The 9,167-nt window shown below is 32.5% G+C and overlaps 1 long non-coding RNA gene across 1 annotated transcript; it reads left to right on the top strand.

The window, feature by feature from the left end:
• The first annotated feature begins 280 nt into the window (after window positions 1-280).
• LOC115952313 lies at window positions 281-8,891 on the top strand. The gene is made up of 8 exons (XR_004083379.1): window positions 281-615; window positions 940-1,079; window positions 2,864-2,898; window positions 3,641-3,736; window positions 4,714-4,813; window positions 5,346-5,450; window positions 7,464-7,621; window positions 8,157-8,891. It is a non-coding gene; the product is annotated as an uncharacterized LOC115952313 (long non-coding RNA).
• Window positions 8,892-9,167: the final 276 nt, after the last annotated feature.

Here is a 9,167-nt window from a genome sequence, read left to right as displayed (position 1 = left end):
TTTTTTTTCCTTTCTTTCACTGGGTTCGGTTTTATTTTATTTTATTTTATTTTATTTTTTTTTTTTTCACTGGGTTCAGGTGATCTGAACTTTTTTTTTTCCCTTCTTTCACTGGGTTCGGGTTTCTGGGTACTGGGGAAAAAAAAAGCTGCACCAAGTGACAAGTATGGGGCCTACAAATAGTGTGAAAAATATTGAGTGATGGAAAGTGAGTGATGGTGCCGAACGGGTGTGAAAAATTAAGTGATGAGTGATGAGTTATGAGTGATGAGTGATGGAAATTGAGTGACGGAAATTGAGTGATAAAATTTTTGCATCCAAACAGCCTCTTAGTTATTTTGTAGGGGAAGGCTTTGCCAGCCAGCCCTTGAAACTCTGTCTCCAATTGAGCGCATCTTGGCACTTTTTTTTTTATCCATATGTACTCCTACCTGTATTCTCTATTTGTTAGCAATTCAGAAATTTTTACTAAAAATTTTCCTACCAAAACTAAATGGAATATGAATAAATAGCACCTCAGAAAGATGTCACTTTATTCTCTGTTTGTCTTTTAACATTTTGAATGATTCCAGGAATATAGGTCTAATGCAGAAGATTAACGATTGACCTGTCAAGGTAAAAAAAAAAAACTTTGTTTGGGTTTATTAATGCTATAGTTTAATTCCTCCTTGGCAGCTTTAATGTGTCAATGGCTTTTTCAATAGCTCTATTTTGGCCCCCTTTTTTTATTTGCCATACCAGTTAACACAAGACAAATGACCAAGAGCAATCTTGGAAATTCCTAGTGCCAAAGATGTTTGTCGCTTGCTTGAGTTATCTCATGGTTAATAAAATTGCTATATTTGACATGAACCTTAATCATATTATGATAAATATTTGGGTCATTCATAATATGAGTTGCTATTGAAATTTTGTCCTCAAAATTTTCTGACTTCATAGGTTTCACCTTGGTTTGACTGTGGTTTTCAAAGAGCTTTTCTACTCATAACAGATTTCCAGTAACCGCATTTTTTGCGCCTATCTCAATCGTGTGTAAAGTGTTGCTCAAGATGGAGGATTGGCATGCCTTTCCGTTGAAGGTAAGCAGCCCAAACAATAATTGCAACTAATGATTCTTAATTTAATTTTTATCGTTCCAGATGATGAATCAGCTCCAATTGGAACTACAACTTAGCGTATGACATTCTTTGAATATTTTTGAAAACAATTACTACCAAATCTGGTCACTAATGCTGCTTCTCTTCACTTAATGAAATTCTTCAGGAATTTAATAGATATCCTACTTTGAACATGATTGCATTAAAGTTCATCTATGAATGAATATTCACACAGTTTCTTTTTAAAATTTTCTTTCAGATTTTGACTACTGTTTTTGATTACTACAAGGGCAATCCTTAAATAATTGATGACATATTTGCATCACTTGAATTGAAGATTCATGATGGTGAAAATGGCCATTATGTGTAGGATGTTTTTTTGGTATTAGTTGTTGGTATATAAGACTTGGTATAAGTAGCAAAAGATATATTTCTTACTACATTTGGTATATTGGAAGCTTCAAGGAGGCTGAAAATTCATTATAGATGAATCATTATGATTTTGTTAATAAGTTGAACAAAATGGTCAAACTTCACCCTTTCGTTTTTCTTTATAAAGATGGTTGTGGTTAAACAAAAATTTCTTCCCGCTGGACTCAATTGCACATCTTCCTGCTGGACTATGAGTTAAACAAAATGGTCAAACTTCACCCTTTCATTTCCACCTTGCAGTTTGATTTTCATTTCTTATAATATTTGTCTCTTATTCATTTGAGAATTTGTCTGCTTCTAGTGCATAATTTCTTCTTTCGACATTTTCAATTTTACCAAATAACAAGTATGCTTGCTGATTGTTTGAAATTGAAATTTAAGTGAAGCACACAAGCAGTTCGATGAAATGCTTTGTCAAGATATTGAATCTGTTTGCTTAGATGTTTCTGACCTATGCAATTCATCAAGCCAATGGTTCGTGTTTTATTTTTAATTTCTAAAACATAATTTTGTTTCTTTACTTTTATTGATTCGCTGAATAATATTTCTTAGATTTTTCCATTATTTTATTGAGAGGTAAGTGACAACAGAACAAGAATGCATCAAACATATTACCAAGAGAAATAAAAATCAACTTTGCACTAAACTATAGACTCAGAATCCTTAAGTATCCTTCCTTTCTCAAAGAGGCTATGGCAGCAAGTTAAGTCATAGCGTCTAATATAATCCTAGGCATATAGTTGGTACCAAGTAGTCCTTTAGGGGCAAAAATAAGTTGAAGGCCAATATTTTGAAAAGCACCATAAGAGAAATTGCTAGGTCTGCAGTGGTTTATTATGTTTGTATACTTATTTTCTACATTGCCAAAATAAGAACAAACTTCAAAGAAAGTGTGAATTCAAAACTGGATTCCATTGTAGAATGTTCTAACCAAAGTTACTATTTTTTTATTGATTGCATTGCTCATATGGTTACTGCATTTTTCCATTTTCTGCTTTTTTCCCCCCTTAATGTGGTTTAACTATTGAAAAAATTTGGATTTGGATGGAAAACATAAGAATATGCAATGTTTGAGAGGTTTCTATGCGGTATGAAATCCTATCCTTTTTTATTTTCCATAATTGGGATTAAATTTGTATATTTTCTTCCTGCTTATTGTTAAGATATTAAATTCACTGTAAAACATATATGAGCGTTCAAAGTTCAACTCTCAGAGTTGAAAATGCTTTAGATCTATCCAGCCAAGCTGAATCATGTAATGGTTAGTGTGGTAAAATGTTGAAAGGTCCTTCTAGTCTAAATGTTTATCTTTGTTGTTTCTTTCTACTTTTTAGGTTTGAAGTGTCTGCTGGAATTCAAAACCTCTAAGGTAAGACCATGGAAATGTTATTTTATGGATCCCCTACTTTAGTGATAAGTGTTTTTGTGAATATTCTTGGATGGGAGGATGGTAACTGGTCAATGACTTAAATTGCAACATTTTCAATATAGTTCAGTGGTATTGAACTCTCTTGTTTTCTTTGAAAATATCTTAAACCAATTTCCCCTTTTATTCAATTGCTTAGAAAATACATAATCTTTTTTCTCTTTTTTTTCATGCCTAGATTCAGATTCTAGAGCTAAAATGGGAGGTAAAGAGTAGACTCCTCTAATATGGCATGTACACTTTTTTATTTTTTATTTGCTATCACTTATGATTTAGAGATTTAAATAGTTTTTATACAAATTAATTGTTTCAAATCTTTATTTGGGTCTTTTTGTCAAGGAATGTGGAGCAGTCATTAAAGGACTAGATCCTATGTCAAGGTCATCAGTAGGTACTCTCTACAGATAAAGAGCTAGATAATTCATTTAAATACTTTCGGAAAAGCATCTTTGAAAGTGCACCTTCCTCTTAATGTTCTTAAAATTAAATAAAATTTTTGGATCATGTATTAAGATAATGAGTTGATTGTTAGTCAAAATGACGATCTTTGATTAGTTTTGTGACAAAAAACAAGCAAGTGTTTGTTGAGATTTGATTTTGTTTAATACTAAATGATTTGCACTTGAAAAGAGTTTGACATAAAGTTGTCATAAGAATATTCAAACAGCTAAAAATATTTTTACAGGTTCTGAAAGCTGAAAATTTGAAATGGGTTGCCAAAGGAAGGTATTTGAAGTTGAGAAGAATTGGGACTATAGAGTCTGTTCATAAGACTATTCAGGTAGCAAAACAAATAAGTAGTTTTAATTAGGATAAGGAGTCAAAGATTGGCTTATTCATTTATTTGGTTTATTTTATTTGCTTTAATATGTATTAGAACATGTTTCCTGATCATAATATTTAAGAGGTGTTGGAACCACTAGAGTATCCCTCAACCCCTCAGATTCGTGATTGATCATTTAATAAAAATAAAAATAAAAAAATCACGTGTTTTCATCATTGTTGGGATTGCAACTGTACTTGCTGATAAAATTTCTTCATCCCTTAAGTTCAATTTCTTTTTTAAAAATGAACTTTTTATCTTTTAGGTTTCTGCATTTGAATCTGATTGACCATTCTCTAAAGCTCAAACTAAATTCTCAAAGTAGTTCTGAGTCATGTTGCCATTGAAATACAACATTATAACTAATTCGGAAGTACAGGGAAACCAATTTGACCCCATGATCAGTCAGATCTCTTTACTATCAAGAGAACCTATTGGCTTATCCCTAATGAATACTTAGATGGAAGGAGCATAATTCAGACATATAGTTCTCAGATGTGTCTGCCCTGTGGAAGATGATATAGTTCTCAGATGTGGGCTTCCCTGTGAAAGATTTATCTCCCTTTCAAAGCCATTATTTTTCAAATGGAAACTATTAAATGAAGGTTTTCTAGTGAGAAGGGAGTTAGCAATTAGCAATCTCATCATTGATGTTTCTTGCCATTTATGTGCTACAGAAGTGGAATGCCTACACCACCTATTTATTGCCTATGACGTGGTTCACATCACCACTCACCATTAGAACTTAGGTCCTAGAGCCAAAGTCAAGTCAGCCTTAAGTTTCTTCTTGACTGGAAAGAGAGTGTCAGTCACAAGTCCAGTGCTATCACTTCACTGTCATCTTTGCCAACACTCTTTGGGATATTTTAATAGATAGAAACAAAGTAGTTTATTACAGTCCCAAGTCATAGTGCTTAGCTTTCTTCTATTTGTAGGGATGCAGCGAACACATGGGAAGTGGACACTGAATTTAAACCACCTGATGTACTTTTCTGCAGTTTTCTTGGATGTATAGCACATGATCATATATTGGAGGTGTGGATCTCTCTCTCTTTACATGATATGTCTATATGATGGTGTAAAACCTATAGAGAATTTGGTAAACAAAATTATTGTTGCATGCCTCATATGGTTCTATGTATTAATATTTTGGGATCACATATTAAGATAATGAGTTGATTGTTAATTAAAATTATGATCTTTGGTTAGTTGTGTTCACAAAAAAAAAAAACAGGTGTTTGTTGAGTTTTTGGTTAGTTGTTTTCACAAAAAACAAACAGGTGTTTGTTGAGTTTTTGGTTTTGATTAATACTGAGGGATTTGCACTTGAAAAGAGTTTGGCATAAAGTTGTTGTAAGACTATTCAAACAGCTAAACAATAATCTTGAGGTTCTAAAAGCTGCAAATTTGGAATGGGCTGCCAAAGGAAAGAGTGTATCAGTCACAAGACCAGTGCAATCACATCACTGTCATCTTTGCCAACACTCTTTGGGCTATTTTAATACATAGAAACAAAGTAGTTTATTACAGTCCCAAGTCATAGTGCTTACCTTTCTTCTATTTGTAGGGATGCAGCAAACACATGGGAAGTGGACACTGCATTTAAACCATCTGGTGTACTTTTAAGCAGTTTTCTTGGAAGTATAGCACCTGACATGATCATATATTGGATGTATAGATCTCTCTCTTTTCATGATATGTCTATATGATGGTGTAAAACCAATAAAGAATTTGGTAAAGAAAATTATTGTTGGATGCTTAATACGGTTCTATGTATTATATGTGTCGTGTATGAAGATGAAAAGATAACAGTCCAGGTCCATTAGATATTTCATAATTGGAAACTCATATGTTGGGGGCAATTTCTTGAGTTAGTATTTTGGCAAAAAGATGGCAGTTTCTTGAGATTATCTAAGTGAATTGGTTGAATGGGTCTGTATTTGCCCAATGTGATGTCATGAACCGTGTAGTTGTTCTAATTTTTTTTTTTTTTTTTTAAATTAAAATAAGTTTATATTATGTCAAAGTAATCTTCAAATATATGGAACTTGGTGCTGGCATGCATGATGCAGTTGGTGTGGAAAATTCTAAGAGGGTATGAGATCTATTGAGAAATTGAAGTCCTTGCTACTTCTCACTTTGTTTGAATGATCTCAAGCATTTTATTAAGGACAAAGTTTAGCAACAAAATTAGTTGTAGCCTTAAAATACAAACTTACTTAATATCTTTTTATTGGATGTAAATTTTGACAAATCCACCATTGGATTACATCTTCTTCTTATATCTTCCATGCTTGCAAAATTTCAAGAAAATTAAAGATCAATAGTTATGTCATCAATAAATTTTTTAAATTGTAAGTTTTTGTAATTTAAAATTATGTACAAAATATAAGCTTATAGATCATATAGTAAATGGTATCCGATTGACACAAAATTTAATATGCGTATTAAGAGCGTAAAGAACATGCAATTTGACGGTTAGATTTTCAAAATATGTTGTAGTATTTATTTTATTGAGTGAGTTTGTAGCTTTAAGCTACACTCAATTTTGTAGCTAAACTTTGTCCTTTTACTAATTGTACTTCTATTTTTATTTTCAATTTTCTCTTAAATCTCAAGGTGTTTTATGCTCATCATTGTGAACACGCTGTAATTCCTTTCATTTTGCAATAAAATTTCGATGACTTATCAACAAAAAAAATAAAAAATAAATAAATATATTTGAAAAAGTAAGGTGAAGATGAGATTGTAGTTTCAAAACTCACTGGATTCGGGTATAAATAAATAAATATATGTTTGACACATGTTAACAGTATCTTCTTTTTATTATGAGCATCATATCAGCTCTCTACATTTCTCTATTTAATATAACTGTGGTATTTAGATTATTTATTACGAGGCTCTAGAAAAGCTTGAACAAGTCCAGCTGCCAAGGAACAACGAGAGTTTTGAGATGCATGTGAAAATTAGTCCAAAGATTAACAAAGGTATACCTGGTCTTGCTTAATTGATCCTTAAGTACCTTCTTTAAAAATTATTTTAATAAGTATGCTTATAAACCAATTCATTTGAAGATATATTTAAAACTATTTGTCTGGTTTTGAAAAAAAATATATATATATATATATATATATTTTTTTTCCTTGAATAATCCTGTTCTAATTACAATTTATGGGGGATGGGGGGTAGGCTTGCAGTTAAAAGCTTTGTACACTATAGTACTCTTTTAGCTGTATGGAGTGCTCAATGAATCCAGATGAGGGGTTGCTAGGTAAATTCCTAGGCATTGTTCAAATCAATATGGCTAGCTTAGATGTTCATATGGTTGAGATATGGTGCTTAAGGCTACCTAGTACATATGCATTTGTGATTGCTTTAAAAGAAAACCAAAAGTACTCCCTAGGAATTTGCGTTTGATTGTGCAATAGAAGTTGTAAGCAACACATGCTTTATAATTGGGATTTCAAGTTATTGTGTTGTTCATTGCATCTAGCTAGCAGTCAAATTTTTTGTAATGTTTCTTCAGATTGTGGATAGTGTAACTGAACCTTATAAATTACCGATTTTTTCATCATCTTTCACATGATCTTTACTAGCTTGTCTTTTCAAATGCTATAAATATGGATCATTTATCTCTTGTTGATTCTTTGAACATAAATTTATGTACAACCCTATTAATTGCCAGGATTTCCAGAAATATTTTGTGAAGGTAATGCTGAAAGTCTTTAATTTGGAGCTGCATTATGGGGAATTTATCTTGTTGCAACAAAAGTGATGATTGGTGGTACCTAGTGATTTAATGGGTATTTGGAGCAAAAGAAGTTTGGATCACTCGCATATGAGGTCAGTCAGTTTTGGGATTTTTATGTACATGTCACTAGAGAATATGATCAATTGATTGATTTTACAAATATATTTAAACTGAAGTGTGGGTTGGTATAGTTTTTGGAAATAGCCAAACTGGAATATTGGATGGTCTTGTGTGCTTCTCTCTTCAATTTTTCTAAGACAATAATACCGATTTAGGTTTCTAATTGATGTGCTTTTTCTCTTTTCATTCATAAGTCATTTGGAGTTGTGTGAGCATTACTGCATTGTAAAACACTATTTAGTGATTATGAATCCATATGACATTCAAACCTTTCATGAATTATATTTTATTGATGTAATTTTTTTTATTAGTAAGTTATACATGCACCTAGTGGGTTCTCCACTCGTCTTGTGGGAGGAAAAAGTGTAATTTGAGTTAAAGCGGATTGGCTTGAGTGTTGTGAATTTCTTAAATCTATATTTGAATTGTTTTTCTTCTCCTTTCAAATTCTAGTTATAATATCAAGGCCTTTGTGAAATGACATTGATTTATCATACCTTGATTCAGTTTTTAGGCAAGAAGACATGGATGGAAAATAGCCTTACAATTAAACCCAAGTGGGATTGCTGGTAATGGTGAGCAAGAGAGCCTCAATGGCAACAACCTTGACTTTGGTTGCACTTTATTGGGTAGAATTGAAGCATTGTTCTGATGCAAATTGTTGTTTACAATAATATGTTCCTGAATTGATCCTACTACAACAGCTAAGGGCTCCAGATCAGAGCCACCTATAATAATATAAACTTCAGCTCAACATAAATCTGAATTCTCGTAGCCTTTGAAATGCAAGCAGCTCTTCAAGTATCCAAGACAAAATAAGATGAAAAGAAAACATTCCAGATTATGAATCATAATCGTATTCCTCAGCACCCTCTTCAGCAATAGGCTCAAGCCTTGGTGAATTGGAAGGCTTCTTCAGAGGGTAAATAATGGGAGCAGGGGCTACCCCAGCCCAATAATTCTAGTTTATGATCTCCTTAGCCATTGAAGGTTGATATAAAGAGAAACAAATTCTGTAAATAATTCCTGTTGATTTTTTTTTCTCTTTTCCTTGTATTTAAAGAAAAAGGAGAGAGATGGGATTTCCTTAGAATCGTTCTAGGAGTTTTTGAGTAACGCAGAGCACAAGAAATTGACTGTGATGAATATAAACTTGGGGCTCTTATTAATATAGGAAGAGGAAGTGCAAAACAAATAGGAAAAATATATCTAAAAGGAAGAAACAAAGAAAGTTCTGAGTCATGGTTAATTGATGGTAGTACTGAGTCCCTTGTGGACAATGTTGAAAAAAATGAAAATGGCTTGGAACAGAGGAAAGTTCGTATCATAATAGAATAAGCCACTGAACATTCACCACAGAACAGACAATGTTAAGCGTGTGAGAAATTTGTTGGGACTTCACATGGGAGCCCACAAATAATACACCCTCCCCAAAGGAATATTTTTAAGTACTTTCAGAGCATATTAAAATGGTGCATTTTCTTTTCACATTCACGGTGGGCTTACCAAGAATTTAAG

The sequence above is a fragment of the Quercus lobata genome, chromosome 7 (genome assembly GCF_001633185.2).
Source record: "Quercus lobata isolate SW786 chromosome 7, ValleyOak3.0 Primary Assembly, whole genome shotgun sequence".
Lineage (NCBI taxonomy): Eukaryota > Viridiplantae > Streptophyta > Magnoliopsida > Fagales > Fagaceae > Quercus > Quercus lobata.
This window is presented reverse-complemented; position numbering and strand designations above follow the sequence as displayed.